This window comes from Manis javanica, chromosome 14 (genome assembly GCF_040802235.1).
Source record: "Manis javanica isolate MJ-LG chromosome 14, MJ_LKY, whole genome shotgun sequence".
NCBI classification, from domain to species: domain Eukaryota; kingdom Metazoa; phylum Chordata; class Mammalia; order Pholidota; family Manidae; genus Manis; species Manis javanica.
Window position 1 is genome coordinate 47,645,350 of NC_133169.1, and position 17,091 is coordinate 47,662,440.

Genomic DNA, 17,091 nt, shown 5'->3' on the forward strand with positions numbered 1-17,091 from the left:
ATGAACCCAAAGGAAACCAGATGAAAACTTATGATCATCAAAGTTTCAGTAGTTAACAATAATGGGAGAATCTTAAAGGCAGAATGAGATAGAGGGTAGTGTGCTGAATGAAATAAGTCAGCCAGAGAAAGACAAATACCAAATGATTTCCCTCATTTGTGGAGTATAACAATGAAGCAAAACTGAAGGAACAAAATAGCAGCATACTCACAGATTCCAAGAAGGGACTATTGGTAACCAAAGGGAAGGGTGGGGGAGGGTGTTTTGGGAGGGAGGGAGAAGGGGATTGGGGGGTATCATGATTGGTGCACATGGTATGTGTGGAAGACAGTGTAGCTCAAAGAAACAAATAGACTCCGTGGCATCTTACTACACTGGTGGACAGTGACTGCAATGGGGTAATGGGGGGGCTCGATAATAAAGGTGAATGTAGTAACTATATTTTCTTGTGAAACCTTCATAAGAGTGTGTATCAATGATATCTTCATAAAAAAAACCTGAATGAGAAAAAAGTCTTATTAAATACAGGGGAAACCAATAAGATTATCAGTTGATTTTTCAGCAGAAACTTCCAGTCCAGAAGAGAGTGGCTTGATATATTCAAAGGGTTAAAAGGAAAAAAAAGGACAAAATGCTTACAACCAAGCATACACTACACTGCTAGGTTATCATTCAGAACTGAAGGAGAGAGAAGGAATTTCCTAGGTAAACAAATCTACAGGAATTCATCAACAACAAACTGGCCTTACAAGAAATGTTAAAGGTACTTTTTTAAGTGGAAAAGAAAAGGCAATAACTAGAAAGAACAAGACTGAGAGAAAAATATCTCACTGGTATTGCTAAACATATAGTAAAGGAAATGGCTCAACCACAAGCACAGCTAGTTTTTTGGTTAAAAGACAAAAGTTAAATCATCTAAAATTACAATAAGTAGTCAAGTGATACATACACAATAGTAAAATACAAAATAATACATAGGAACCAAAAGGGGGAAAGTAAAAATATAATGCTTTTAGAACACACTTGAATGACTGTCAATTAAAGTAGACTGCTATATATATAGAATGTAATATATGAAACTCATGGTTACAGAAAACCAAATATATATAATAGGTATGTAAAACATAAAGAGAAAAGAAAACAAACATAACCTTAAGGAAAGTCACCAAGTCAGAAGGGAAGAGAGCAAGAAAAGTGAAGAATTATAAAAACAAAAAGACAATCAACAAAGAACATTAAATATATACCTATCAGTAATTACTTATAATGTAAATTGATAAATGTTCCAATCTAGAGATGTAGGGTTGCTGAATGGGTAAAAAAAGGAAAGACTCTTGTACATTGCCTACTACAAATTCTCACTATAGAACTAAAGACACACACAGACTGCGAGTGAACAGATGGAAGAGGATATTCTATGCAGAAAGAAATGAAAAGAAAGGTAGACTAATATAACATCACTATGGAAAACATTACTGAACTTCCTCAAAAAATTACTAATAGAATTATCATATGATAGTTCTATTAGCAATTTGATATGAACCAGAAATTCTACTTCTGGGTATTTATCCATAGAAAATGAAAACACACCCCTATATTCACTGCAGCATTATTTACAATAGCCAAGATACAGAAGTAAAGATTAAGTGTCCTTGATAAAGAAGATGTGGTAAACATACTCAATTAATATTACCCAGCCATTAAAAAATGTAATATTGTCATTTGTGACAACACGTGTAGAAAGTATTAATGCAAGTTAAATGAGTCAGAAAAGAAAACAAATACCATAAGATTTCACTTATACATGGGAAGTGTCTTATACATGGGAGTGTCTTATTTGTACATTATATGGAATACAGTTAACAATATATAACAAATTCATATAGTGAGGGATGGTAGGCAAAATTATCATGGTGTATATACAAATACTGAATCAGTACCTTACATATGAAAGTAATATAACATTGTATGTCAACTACACTTCAATAAAATAAGTACATTTCTACAAGGCAGCCAAATAAAAGTGTAGTAACCATAAAAATGTGATTTATATATACATAAATTACATATTATTTTAAAATATAGTTATTCTGTTTATATATTAATTAAAAATTATTGCTGTGTATAATTTATAAATTATGCATTGAACAAATATAGAAAATGTTAAGTTTGTTTAGGAATGGTAGGTAATTATATATATTTATATTCTATTTGCTTATACCTCAATAATTTTAGAAATACATAATTCTGTTGAATAACCAGGTAATGTATTAAGATGTAAGATTAATAGGAAGCACCTGACACAAAAACCAACATACTATAAAGTGATACAAACTTAAGAATAGTAATAGTGTCAAGCTTCAAGACAGAAGAATGACACTGTAAATGTAGACAAAATAGTTAATAAAGACATTGAAAGTATACACTAAAATGGAGTCCGAAACTCATTAAGGAAATGAGGTCTATGCACATCCTCCTCTCTGAAACTACTGTTCTGGGAAAAATGTTTTACTTTGTATTTTACCAGTCAGCAAACATCCAAAACTTTCTCTGCCTGCTACAAAGTGAAAATGTGCCTAGTGATAATCCTAGCAACCAATTATGTACAGATAAATGTAGCTTAAATAGCTATAGACAATCATAATTATTTCATAATAACCCATTTTAGTCCCCTTGGGGTTATTTCTTTTACCCTTAATGACCCTAATCCCTTTCCCACCTGGGAAGCATACAGGGTTTCCTCGGGAATCTGTATTCTGATTGTGATTCCTAACATCCCAATAAACACAAGTGATTATTGTACCACTTGCCTGTTCTTGATTGACAACACAGATAGCCAATCTTCAGTATATGAAGGATTTATATATATGTTAAATGAAGTTTTGTATATGTTAAATGAAGCATTTTCTCCTCAATAAAGGCATTGTGTTCATTTTGCAACATATACACATAAAATCACTATATCATACACCTTGAATTTACAGTGTCCCATGTAAATTACTGTATTAAAGCTGGAAAAAATCAGAAAAGTGTTATTTAAAGAGTGCCATTTGAGCTCCCATTTTCCTTTTTCCTGATAAGCTTTTAAAGACCTTCAGCGCCTGAGAAAATCTGCCACTAACTAACCGGCATTGCCAGTGGTAGAAACGCATGGCCACGGCATCCACAGCGTCCGAGGGAAAATACCTCAAGATGTGTGTTTCACTCCTCATTCCAAAATAAACTATATTTATGAGTGTTTCACTCCTCTTTCCAAAATAAACTATATTTAAATAGTGCATTTAAATGTAGAAATTACACTATAAAAGGACTAAAAAGTAATTATATTTATAAAATGTTAGGAGTGAAAACACATTTCTTAAGCTGTTCATTTCTTGGTGCTAAAATTTGAAGTCTGTCAGCCATTTCTACCATAATTACTGGAGATGCTGGTTAAGATTAGATGTCGATATAAATACAAAGTCCTTTACAGGCATGTGCCCAAATAGCTAGTGAGTATAAGCATTAATGGGGAAATTAGAGTGAAAGCTAACATTCTCTCCTAAGCTGTTTTGCAGAAAAAGATGTTCTAGGGAGAGAAGGCCTCAGAAGCACATATCAGTTGCTATTTGCAAATATTATCTGCCAGAGCTCTCCTGACTGCCACTTGGAGGTCCTCACCCTGTTGTCAAGGACTGAGAGTTTGGCCAATCACTGCTCCCCTTCTGGACACCAATCAGAATTGCACTGAGTTTTCCTGTTATTTGCATGGTGGACCTAAGTGAGAACTGGCTTGTCCTATAAAAGAACAGCCCTGTGCTCTGCTTGGTGATATGCTGCTTTGGGAATTAACACAGTTGCTTGTTTCAGTTATTGCATGTAATAAACTTTCCTTTCTTACCGTCTGGCTTGTTTAAGCCCTATGAGTTGATGCACATAAAGAGATGAACCTCTTATGCCCCAACACTCACTGAGAGCTTACACCCACCCAGAGTTGGCACCGATTGAGCACAGACACCCAGGAGAGGTGAGCCCCTTATGAGATCAGTCACCAAGAAATGCATCTCTAAAAGAGCTGACACTTGCCAAGAAAGGAATCCCTTGATTTAGGTTACAAAGAAACCATATTAACCAGATTTAGGTCTTCAATCTAATCCTTTTGCTGAGGAATTGGAGATATTTTTTTCTCAGAAAAATTCTTCCTAAATAATATCTTTGTTGGTGATGCTGTATTTTTGAATGGTAATATCTAAATTCTACATCTTTTTTTCATCTGTATTTCTTACAAGTGAGCACACTGCATCATCAGCAAAATGCTCTATTTTTCATGAGCATAATCTTTTTCTGATATTTTCATAATAAAAGTGATTCTTTCACTTATTGGGTAGTAGTAAGGCAAGTCTTCTTGAGACCATGGCATATGGCAGCTGTGCAGTTACCTGACACTATATGATTTATTAAATAATCAGAAGTTCAGAACTACTGCTTTCATCATTTCCACCTAGCTCCTGGCCCTTCACATGTGCACTCACTCCAAGCTCACAGGAGCCTTCTGGGGGTCCGGTTGGATCCAGACTCCAATAGGAGCAGGCCTACAGCAATGCAAGCACACTTCATCACCGAACCCCAGCCTATGGCATGTGACCATGATTTTGAGTATAAAGTTATAAATATATAAATAATATATGAATCAATATAATATATAAATACTAATGTATAAATTATGTATGTGTGTACTATCATATATGAATTTTACTATACACAAATATGCAAATAAATAGTAATATAAACTTATATGCCATCAGTTATAACCTGAATAATTTCTAATAGTGATGCAGTCGAGTCCTCTTTGACTTTTGCGTTTCTCTTCCTAATGACTATTTCTAAATATGTGCTCTTCACCTTTCCTGAACTAAAATCTCATGTGAGACCTAACGCATGGGATGTCAGGCCAGGTGCAAACAAGCAAGCAGTGTGGTTGCAGTGACAATGCCATATTTTATAAATACCAAATAAAAGATGCTTTATCTTGGAATCCTGTTCACTCTTATGAACCTAAAATAGGAAAATGTAAGATATATCAGTTTAAAAAATACTGAAACACTATGCACTAAATCTATTCGATTAAAAAATAGCTTCACATTATATTTTATGTATATCACTTTTTCAAAACAGATATGTAAGGACAAAATGAAGATAGTGGCTGTTAAAAAGTAGGATCTTAGAAACCCCTAGGGGAGGATTTTAATATCCACAATGAACACTTTGGGTCCCAACTGCTACAAAGTTACACATGGAGCACGTCATTGGTCCGTTGCTAAAGCCCAGTTGTATTCACTGTATAACCAGCATTCACTTCTTGAAGTATTTATTCTGTGTCTAATAACCAACTCTTGCTTAAAGGAGCAGCAGGAAGAGGATGGGAAAAGAGAATGGAGTGTGACAAGATTAAAAAAATCAAAATTGACATTCTAGTGATAGTCGGTTTGATAAATGCTAGTATATTACCTCCTGAAACTTGTCTAATAATGGAGGGCTCAGTGATATATTCTGCCTGGTTTGCCAAAGGTGAGTTAGGGTATATATTGGGGGAAAAAAGCAACACACTAGGAACTTTTGTTTGAGAAAAAAAAAGCATCAGTTTTACCCAATAATATGAATCCCAAATGGGATTACTTTGTTCAAATGGATACTTTTCAGTGTTCCCTTGAGGTGTTTTGATTTCACTAACTTGATAATCATTTGGCTTCCCAGTAAGACTCCTTATTAAAATAGGTGCAGTTTAAAGGCAGAGACCAAAGATTTAAATTGTCTCTCATAGAACATAGGGGAAAAAAGCTTGAAAGCAACTTTATTTTCTTAGTAAGTTCATTGAGCTTCGGGCCCTGCCAGTTAAAGCCCTGCTGAGGATGTTCCAAGGGACTTGTTAGCGAGCTACAGTACAGCAGTTACAAAGCTACGATTAAAGGAAATTACAAGCAAGTGCATCTACAGTTTGAATCCCAGGAGAAGAGCTTGTTAAAATACCCCTTGGGCTCCTAACTCAGCCCTTCGTGGCATTCTAGACAGTAATTAAATCCCACAGTCACTTAAGGGATAAATTGGCAATAGTGAAATCAAAGAGAAACTTTGAGAAAAAGTTTTTTATTTCTCTTGGGATCAGAACAATTCCTTTACATGATTGACAGACACACTGCTTATCAGTTAGCTCACTGTGCCTGTTACAAGAGCGCTCATTAATTTGAAGTGGTGGGACAGCAAAGCGCGCTCTCCTTGGAGGCTGCAGGCTCAGTAGCAATCATTTTAACATTTTTATTACATTGCATCATTCACGGTAAAACTGTCACTGAGCTAAAAATGTAAGTGGATATTTTATTGGATGTTAGAAACACACAATATTGAACTCCTACTTCCCAAAAAGTTATTTGATAGTTTGTTAAACTTATTCATACAGCCCAGGAAATGGGCCTAAAATATTCAAAACCAAAAAAATCAGTAAATGGTATCAATGTGGTAAAACATTCAATCAATTTAGTGAAAAATACAAACAAAATATATAGGATAGACTGAACGGACTTATTTCAGTCAGAACTTCTAAAATAAGAGCCGATCCCTCAGTGCTTTTTCTTCCCTGCTTGTTTCATGACCGTGCTCTGGTCCAAAAGCATTTTTGTTACTTTCTCCTTAGTGTTTCTTAATGTTAAATTTATCTTTTGGAATTAAAACATGTCTTGGGCCTCCCATAATCCCACCACCTCATTTTTTGTCTTGTGAAGATTTAAAAGAGAATATTTCAATCCTGTATATGTTTAAGATAATAATTATTATGTCCTTACACAACATGTTAATGATACTCCTTATATTTACTTATAAGTTGGAAAATTACAAAGATTTCAAACATACTCTATGTTGTTTGGCTTAGAGTATCTTACTAAGTATTGCAAAATGCATGGGTTTTATTTTTATCACCCGTTACCCATACGCTTCTGTCGTTCTCCCTGTACCGTAACAGCCTCTCTTTTCTCTCCTTCTCTCTGTCACACGCTGGGGAAGGTCTCACTCCCTGGTGTCCTGCAGGTGGATCTCATCCCCAGGCAGGCTCACTCTTGATTCGGTGAGGCCAAAAAATAACAATGGAATATCTTTAGGGTGAAAGGGCTTCTGCCCAGCTTTATTCTCATGGTGGCAGGTCAAGCGCTGGAATCCCACCCACTCCCGCAGCCAGTTCAGTCTTTTTCCTCGGCGCTACCACCATTCCAGTCTCCGCTATCCTGCCGCTGTGCAGTCGTGCAGCGGTGCCGCCAGGTCACCCAGAGCCCTGGGAGGAGCTCTTCACATAGAGTCAGTAACAACACATCGCCCACATGTGTGCAGTGGGTGAGCTGACCGGGGCCGGGGGAGAGTCACGGCCACAGGGACCCTCACTTTCTCTACCTCTTGTAACTAATAGATGGTTCTTTGACGATGCTGAAACTATTTATTTTAGTTTTTTCCTTATTTCAGTGAACATGCTGTACATTTCCAAGATTTCTGGTTATTTTACATCCACTTTTCTTATTTTGCCCTTTCTGATTTGCCTTATAAATTCTTATTACTTAAAATAAAAATTATGCTTCTACTTTGTTGAAATTAAAGTGTGTGTATATATTGCAGGACTTTTCTTGCAGTATAAATTCTATCTGTAGCAAGTTCCTATTACTATGGTAGTTTGCGGCTATGTTTCTTAACATTAGACAGAAACAGATGAAGAACTCTCTCTTGCTCACTCTCTCTGTCTCTCTGTCTCTGTCTGTCTGTCTGTCTGTCTCTCTCTCTCTCTCTCACACACACACACACACACACACACACACATTATGTTTATGTTCTGGCTCTCACCAACTGTCCTTACATTTTCAGCTTAGCAGCCATTTGGGGTCCCAGTTGAAAACTGGATCCTGGGGTTCATCACTTGGATCTCATCCCCCATTCAGATGCTGTGAATGTGGCAGGTCCAGAGCCAGGAGACAGTTTGGCTCAGTTCCCAGCAGATACTGAGCCTTCCTCCTCAGCCCCCTGACCTCACGCCTTCCCGTAAACATAAGTGAGTCCGACAGCAGCCTGACTCATTTGGGCGGCCCCGTGTAAGTGGGCCAGAAGCCCACAGTGCTCTAGCTGCTCGTCGAGAGTCTTGCTCCAGCCCCAGTCTCTTCCAGGACCTCGTTACTCACCATTATCCCTGGCACACTGTTGCCTCCCATGTCTAGTGACGGAGCCAGCCAGTCCTCAGCTCAGATCCGCCCATTCAGCTGCACTTCACCAGCTTCAGGTCTGCAGAGACGTGCACCTGGAGTTCCCTGTCAGAGGAAATTTTGTGGTAATGAGCAAATGCGAATACATTTTTACATGCACTTTTCTTGTCTTTGGTATGATTCTGTAGCAGGAATTAGGATTTGTGTGCCAGTAGATCCAAATTTTTCACTTTTTTTCTTTCATAACTACAGTAATGTGTCTTCATCATTATGATGGAAATTTTATTGCTGTTTAAATTGCTCTTTAGGGATTAGTTACGGAGGTGATCTCAGCTTTTCACAAACTTGTTAGCCACTGGTTTACCCATCTAGATGTTGTTATGCATTTTTTTCTTTGTGACTGGGGACCATTATAGGGTTTGTTACTCTCTGGTGGAAGATTCAATATATATGAAACGTAAGGAAACTCAGGAAACTCACTGTGCTGTCACTCTTCATGTCCTGAGGTCCAGGGCCAGTTATGACTCCGGGCATCCTTTTATGACTGCTGAGTGATTTCCCAGATACTCAGGTCTATGTAGAGGGGGGTAGTGGGGAAAATTGAGTTTATGTTATTTTATCCTGGAACTAGAAAGTGACCTGTTGATTTTTTGAAATAAGGAAAAAAAAATATTACTCTAAAAACTCAAACCAAAAATATTCAAGTTGAAAAGTGTTTAGTTTCCCCCATCGTTTCTGTTGGTTTTGAAGTGACCAGGTGGTGCCCATATTGTTTCATGACTGTTAAGTATTTGGGGAAAATATACTCCTTTGCCACTTCTTGTTAATATATTATAAATCAAGTTAGTATTTCACTTATGTATATATTTGTGTAGCTTATTATTTACTTTTATTTTAAAATACATTCTTAAAATTTCATTTTAGGTATCCCTTTAATAAGTATCGGTTGTGATTACTTTTTAATGAATTTTTAAAATTAATCTCCACTAGGAAATTGAAATTTACTTCTCAGGATCAGCTTAGGAGAGGCAGAATCACAGTGGTTTGTAAATGTCACTTCTGCCTGAGGATTTCCTGGTTCTTCTCGGTTCCCTGGTCCCAACTCCAACATAGGGGTTTCCTGTATACATCCTGTATCTGGGAGTTTAACTCAGTTCTGACATTGCCTACCTGCGAACAAAATCAAACTCCGCAGTTAGGTTTCAGTCACACAAAATTGCCCCACACCCACTCTACACATTAGTCGCAAGACCCAGGCTGTTACCTGTGCTTCTGACGTAAGGCTACAGATTGGAGGTTCCAGTGACCTTCTCGTTAGTCTGATTAATATTCAATAGAGGCTTACAAAAGTCAGGAAACTATTACATTTACTAGATTGTTAAAGAATTTGACAAAGGATTGGAATCAACAGCTAGAAAAGGTCACAAAGGAGCTTGTGTCTTCGTAGAGTTTTGGCTCAGCTCAAAAGCATTCTGGTTCCTCAAGCATGGGGGCTTTCTGAGAAAAAAGTTATCCAAAAGCTGTCCTCTTGGGGTTTTATGGAGTGTTTATTATATAGTCATAATTGACTGTCATTGGCCATTGCCTGATTCAACTTCCATCCCCTCTTACCACCCACAGGGTTTGGGAGGTGGAATGAAGAGCTCCAGTCTTCTAATCATATGATTGGTTCTCCTGCAGCCTGCTCCTGAGCTTAAGTGAGTACAAGTATCACCTTCGTTAAGTGCAAGACACCTGTTTCATGTTAGAGGCTCCGAAGGCTTTCCAGGATGTGTGATTGACAATGAAATATGCATTGGAAATCTATTTTAATTATCTGAATAACCAAATACATATTTCTAATATATCATTATGTCACACCGGCAAAAGAATAAAATGATGTATGCAGAAATTATCTTCATGGCTTCTTCTAACCAATTTTGTATCTTTAATTTTAATAGGAGGTTACTAGAAATGTTTCAAAAGTTCATTGATAGAAAACTGGTTACAGAAGATTCCACACAATAAATGCCTGCAACATGGAATATCATGCAGCTATCAAACATGACAAAGAGTTCCAAAATTGCTCTACTGAAATTTTAACACAAATATTGTACAAGTGTTTAAGTTTATTTAATAAATGTGGTTTGTTATAATAGGTTATAACTGTAAAAAATTGCTCATCAAATGTCAAAATGAGTACAACATTTAAAAGGGACAGTTCAAACCAGAAGAAAAATGTTATATATAAACTATTGGCTCTGTTTCTCTGGAGAATACTTATATATAAGTTATCATGTGCATTATATATATACACACTATAACATATATGTATCTTATTATAAACAATAATATATATATAAATATATATATATATATGTCTTTAAACCCATGCTATTTGAGGTTCAACTATATATGGCAAAGTAATTACCAAAATAATGTTAGTAATTCATGAATCAATCCATCACCTCATATAATTATAACTTTTGCATGCAGAGATAACTTTAAAAATCTTTCTTAGTGAAAGTTCAGAAACATTATTGCCCATAATACATATATATTTGTACATATATAAATATATTCACACATATATATATTCATATACATATGTATATATATATATAGAGAGAGAGAGAGAGAGAGAAACTGTTGTTATTATAAGGAATTAGTTTGTGTGATCACAGAGCTCGGGGAGTCTGAACTCCGCCCCACTGACCGCTCGCCTGCACTGGGAGGATGGAAGCCACCGCCCAGCTGGGAGGAGCCCAAACCCCAGGTCACAGCCTGTCAGGTTCCAGCTGGAATACTGGTTCATCCAAAGCACCCCTTGCCCGCACTCCCCAACTGTTATAATTATTTTAGTCTCTGTCAATAGAATTAGGGCTACTTATCTAATACAATAAAATTCAGCTTTTGCATGGAAGTATCTTAGGAGTATTTTATTAATATTTCAAACAGCCATTAGATGTCAAATAACTTCTGTTGCAGCTTAGGTGTCTTATACTATTGATTTCTTCAAAACAGAGTCCAAACAAGCCCACAAATTTGGTTGATCTGTGTCTTAGGCTTTTTTTGAAACTTCAACAATTTCCCACTTGTGTTATTTTTGTGTCTTTTGTATTTGCTGATAAAATAAGCCATTTTTCTACAAAATACCACTTTCTGGATTATTTCATTGCAATTCCTTAGCCATTGAACTTGTTCTGTCTCTTATCCTTTCTGTAAAATAAAAGTTTGATTGACTCTTCTTTCCATTGTTTTGTGCAGAAGAATTCAGATGAGGTGTACCTTTATTGCATCATACTAGGATCATATAATGTATTGTGGCCCTTTTTTATTCATAATAAGTTTAATTGTTATGGTCAGATATTTTCAATCTCTATCATTTGTTATAAAATATCCCATTTTTACCTAGTAATTTTACTAGTCACTAAAAAATGATACTTAAATATTTTTGTTCCTTTTGAATGTATTTGCTAGAAGTTTCTGTAAATCATAAGTACTTCACTCTTCAGTTACACTGAAATGTAGTTCATTCATGCCTCAAAGGTAACTGACTTTCTCTTTCTGTTTGTTTGTTTCTTTGGAGGCCTTCTTGTGTATCCTTTTGTTTTTTTGCCCTTATGATTTATCTTACTGAACCTTACATCACATTACTCTGATTTAATGTTATTAAAATATTTTCACAGTTAGGCTAACCATTTATACAAAATTAGATTCATTTGCTCCCAATTTTAGTGATTTTAGATTTAATTTAATTTTGTACAATTATTCAAAATATTTACATGACCTACACAACTGCAAAATAAGTTACAAGAAAGTAAATGCTAGAATACAAAGAAGGTTCCAGTCCTGTCTTAGTCACATGTAGCCCTCCTAACTCTATAAAAAAATCACCTGCATTAGCTTTGGTATATCCTTCTATTGTTTAATATGAGTAATATTAATTAAAACTTTCTTTAGCAATATATCCTGTAGATTATCCCATAATGTTATTTTATACACACCCATCTCCCACACACAAGCACATATTCAATAATACTCAGAATTACTTCACACATTGATCCTTTTAAATTTATTGAGGCTCATTTTATGGCTAAATATATGGCTCATTTTTAAAATGCTTTTACATGTGCTTGTGGAAAATCTCTGCTTTCTTTTTGGAGAGTATAATATGCACTAGTGTGTATACAGTGGTATGTATACTTTAAAAGTTCAATGTATTAATGTTTAAGCTTTTTAAAATATTTATATATTTGATATTTCTTCAAATGGTGTTATACTGGTTTATATATCATGTTTATAAGGTTGTTGATGATTTATCTTTTTTTATATATTCCATTATATAATGTCTCTTTCCCTTAGTGATTTATCTTAACTTTCATCTTTAATTATAAAAAGAACAGAAATAAAATAAAAACACTCAAACCAGCATCACTATGCCAGTCTCTGAGGTAAAAAAAAATTTCTTTCCAATGCTCACAATAATAAAAAACTTGAAAATATTAAAGCAATTAATTGAAATACAAGTGTACTCCATTATTAGTGATGAACTCCAATGTGAGTGTGTTACTGTCTCCCAATATTATCCAGTAATAGTATAAAGCCATTCTGTTAGGAAAAAGTATTAAAACTAAGCTTCCAGAAAAGGGATAAACATTAAAAATGACAGTCGATCACACTTTAGAAACTCTTTCATGATTCATAATTGAGAGCTGTCTTTGAAGTCTTTCATGTGAAAGAAAGGAAGGCACAATTCTGTGGAAACACTTGTTTTCTTGATGTTGACAAGCATGGCTGTAATAGGTAAGAGAAAACAAGGTGATGGGAAACTACTTGATTCTAGTGTCAATGAATTGTTTTCAAAGAAACAGGAAAAGCAATACTAAATTTTAGAAAAATGAGTTTAAAACAAATCAGTCATTGTAGTTCTGTGTTATTTTCTAATCTCTGTGCAATTCTATTTTCTTAAGAAAATACTCAAATACTTATTTTTGTGAGTGAAGGGCAGATACATCACAGAAAATATGTTCCCAATATTAAATTCTGTCTCTAAAAAAATATTATGTAAAAGAACTATGTAAAGCTAACCATTAGTTGAAGAGCTCTTTTCTGGATTATTATTACTTTTTAAACTCTGTGGTAAAGTTCATTCCCTATATCAAAATCTAAATCATGTGGCATATTTTCAGACAAAAGTTCACAAACTGCTAAGCAGTTAATTTTTAGAGAACATTTAAAATGAAGTAGAATTTTTTTAATGATTTTGCCACATGAAGTTTTGCTTTTTCAATTCATGAAAAACATAGTAAACAAATTTCAGAAATGATTATCAAAGATGGAAGGCATATTGCCTTCACCTATTATATCACATATTTTATTGTTTAATGTGCACATAGTTTACAATGTATCTCTGAGAAACAAAAACTCTTTTTTGTACATAACAACAACAAAAACACTTCCTAAATGCTATGATCTAATATCCAGTCAAAGACATTTTGAATTTCTTTGCGTTAGGTTGTACTGCATGAAAAATATACAGTGAAATTACTTTGCTTTTAAGTCATTTGTATTATTTCCAGCAAAAGACATTTAATTTTGATAAAAGTTTTAAAATGTAGTGAGCTTTCTAAGAATGTTTGCATGTTACCTAGTTTAAAGTTAAGTTTCAAGTAAACTTAACACATACTATCCTTACAACAGTGGTTAAATATTTTACAGTGGAGTGAACATTCTTTCTCATAGGAGAGAACAGCAAGACTTAGGTTGAAGGTAACCAGGAAAGATCAGTAAAATCTCAGATATTGAGAAGATGACTCTAGAGTAGAGAATTGATGCTTCCTGTTGAAACCATTAATGTTTTAGAACTGCAAAGACTTTCTGAATCCCTGTCTGTACAAAATTGAGTTTAATGCAGGAGTCACAAGAGTACAGAGCGCAGCTACCACCTTGTCCCTTTCAAATGCGTAGCTGGAAGCAGGGCGGATATAAGTGTAGATCATAGGGAAGTAGTAGAGGGACACTGCGGTCAGGTGGGCTGAGCATGTAGAGAAAGCCTTCCTCTTGCCCTCTGCTGTGCGGATGCGGAAGACGGCAGCAATGATAAAGCTGTAGGAGAGGCAGGTCACGGCAAAGTCCCCTACGGCCAGGGTGATATCAGCAACACAAACCATCACCTCGTTGATTCCCACCGGGCTGAGCCAGCAAAGGGGGTATCTCGCAGAAGAAGCGGTTAATGGTGTTTGGCCCACAGACGGTCAGCCTCAGGAGGAGCCCTGTGTGTGCCCAGGAGTTGGTCACTGCAATAGCCATGACGAAGCAAGGCCACCCGCACATGGTGGTTCGTGATGGCCCTGTAGCGAAGAGGAAAACAGACAGCTGTAGAGCGGTCATAGGCCACGGCGGTGAAGAGAGCCATTTCAGCCCCCAGGGACCATGTGAAGAAGAAGAGCTGGGGCATGCAGCCTTCGTCTGAAATGGTCTGCCCTGAATCGAACAGCGTCTCCAGCATCTTCGGTAGGATGCTTGTTGTGCAGATGATGCCCATTATGGCCAGCGCCAACAGGAGAACATGCATGGGGGTGTGCAAGGTGGCGTTACAGATTATGGCGATGACAGTGAGCATATTGCCAAGAAAAGCCACGAGACAGATGAAGAGAAACACGAGGGAAAGGACTGCTCAGAGCTCAGGCTTTTGGGTGAGGCCCAGAATCACGAAGTCGGTGACAATGCTGCTGTTCATCTTGCTTTCATTAAATGGTAGGCATGGCAGAGAGAGAACAACTAGTAATTAAAGCTTTTTAATTAGGGTTCTTTTATTAGGCAATTTAATGGGGACAGGTGTGAGAGAGCTGAGTGATTTGAGTATTTGAATCAATACAACTTCTTAGTAGGAATTCCCTATGCTGGGGCTCAGTCTTCCGCACAAGAGCCTCTGTTCTCCAGATGCACACCATTTCCTGATATGTTTTCCATTCATGACTGCAATAAACTGAAGCCAGGGGTCGAGAAGAAAAAGATAGGAAAAAGTAAATGCCATCAAATATTTCAATATTGTCATTTTCAAATTAAGTTTATTTGAGCATAATTTATATAAATATATAATATATATTTATATACATCCATATATGTGTACATATTTATATATCCAATGGAAATATAATTCAATTACATAAGTCACGAGTTCTGTTAATAAATATACTCTTTCTTGAAACATATGTAAGTGGGAATATCGAGAATGATAGAAGTTGACATGGTTTATTGTAGCAGGAAGGCTTCAGGAGAAAATTGCCTAACAGAATATTCTGAGGCTGGATTACCAGGGACTGTTGACTAGTATATTGGTTTCCAAGCACTAAACAATTTAATCAACTGCCTACCTTCACATTTTTTCCTTCAATTTCATAAACACAGTCTAAATCCCAGATGATGATCAGTATGATGATGTTTAACAAAATTGCAAATATATGCATTTTTAATTAAATTTGGGGAGCTCATATGTGGGAATAATGGTTTGTGATGGCATAAATTGAAGATCATACCAGGAGAAAGCACATGACAGACACCAAAAAAAAAATGTACAAGAGTTTTAAAATAATATTCAATGGAGAATAAAATTGGGTTTTTAAATTAGAGGTAGTAATTCAATGAGTAGACATAAGCTTGCAAGTCAAAGGTCCCTAAAACTGTACTATAAAATATGTTAATACTGGATATATGTGACTATTAAGGGCTTGAAATGCAGCTGACACAGCAGTGACATTAATTAGTTTCAGTTCATTTAAATTTAAAATCTGATATCCAGTTTGGTTATTGAAACATCCTAAGGTGTGCTTGGAACAACCTGAGTGTGAGAATCAAAAATATGTATGTACGTATTTCATTGCATTTCATTGTTCTTTTTCTCTGTGCAACTTATTTCTAGAGATTTTGTATGTATAACTACTACTATTGTAAGAACTACTACAAATAATGATGTGTCAGACAATACTCTAAGAACTGCTCAGATGTTTTTCATTTTAAACGCCCCGAATGTATCATAATGTTAAGGATTATTTTCTTTATTTTTAAGTGTATAATGAAGAAGATATGATTCTAAATATAAGGCATGATTTCATATTATTTATTCTGAAGGGAAAGGAAGATAGATATTTGGATAGACTGAATGGGTTTCTAGATGATTGATATAATTCAATGGAAAAGAATAAGATAAAGTAAAATTGGCAATTTTCCCAGTCCATGGTCAGTCCCGGCATTTTGGCTCCCAAGTCCGTACTTCGAGCCAACAAATTGGAGTATATGAAATATATGTAGCTTCCAGTAATGAACATGACTATAAAATCCTTCCTAATCATATATTATAATGGAAAATTTTCCCTTATTAGCTTTTTCAATGTGCTAGTTAAATAAAGATAAAGACTAAATTGCTCCTATGTGTACCAATTTCATTTGTTTAATGGCTAATACAAGAAAAATGAAGTCCCCTTGTTTTCCTATATGCATGATTTCAACTGTCCATTGTAGTAAAAATAATAGTGTGTTACATTTCTCAACTCTCTTATTTAATAGAGTTTTTACACAGGTGTGTAAATATATTTACACATATATACATGGAGTAACATATATGTTGAGGGTTAGTTTCACCCCAACTTTACTCCCACTTTGGAAAGGCAACCTACAGTCCAGGATAATATATTCACAAATAATTGATCCAATTAGGGGTTAACATCTAAAATATATAAATAATTCATGTGCCTCAAGACCAAAAAACAAATAACCCTTTTAAAAAGTGAGCAGAGATCTGAACAGACATTTTTCCAAGGAGCACACACAGATGGCCAACAGGCACATGAAGAGATGCTCCACGTCACTAATAATCAGGGAAATGCAAGTCAGAACCACAGTG

At 35.6% G+C, this 17,091-nt stretch overlaps 1 pseudogene; it reads right to left on the reverse strand.

The window, feature by feature from the left end:
• Positions 1–14,047: 14,047 nt before the first annotated feature.
• LOC140846022 (olfactory receptor 13G1-like) lies at positions 14,048–14,928 on the reverse strand (annotated as a pseudogene).
• Positions 14,929–17,091: the final 2,163 nt, after the last annotated feature.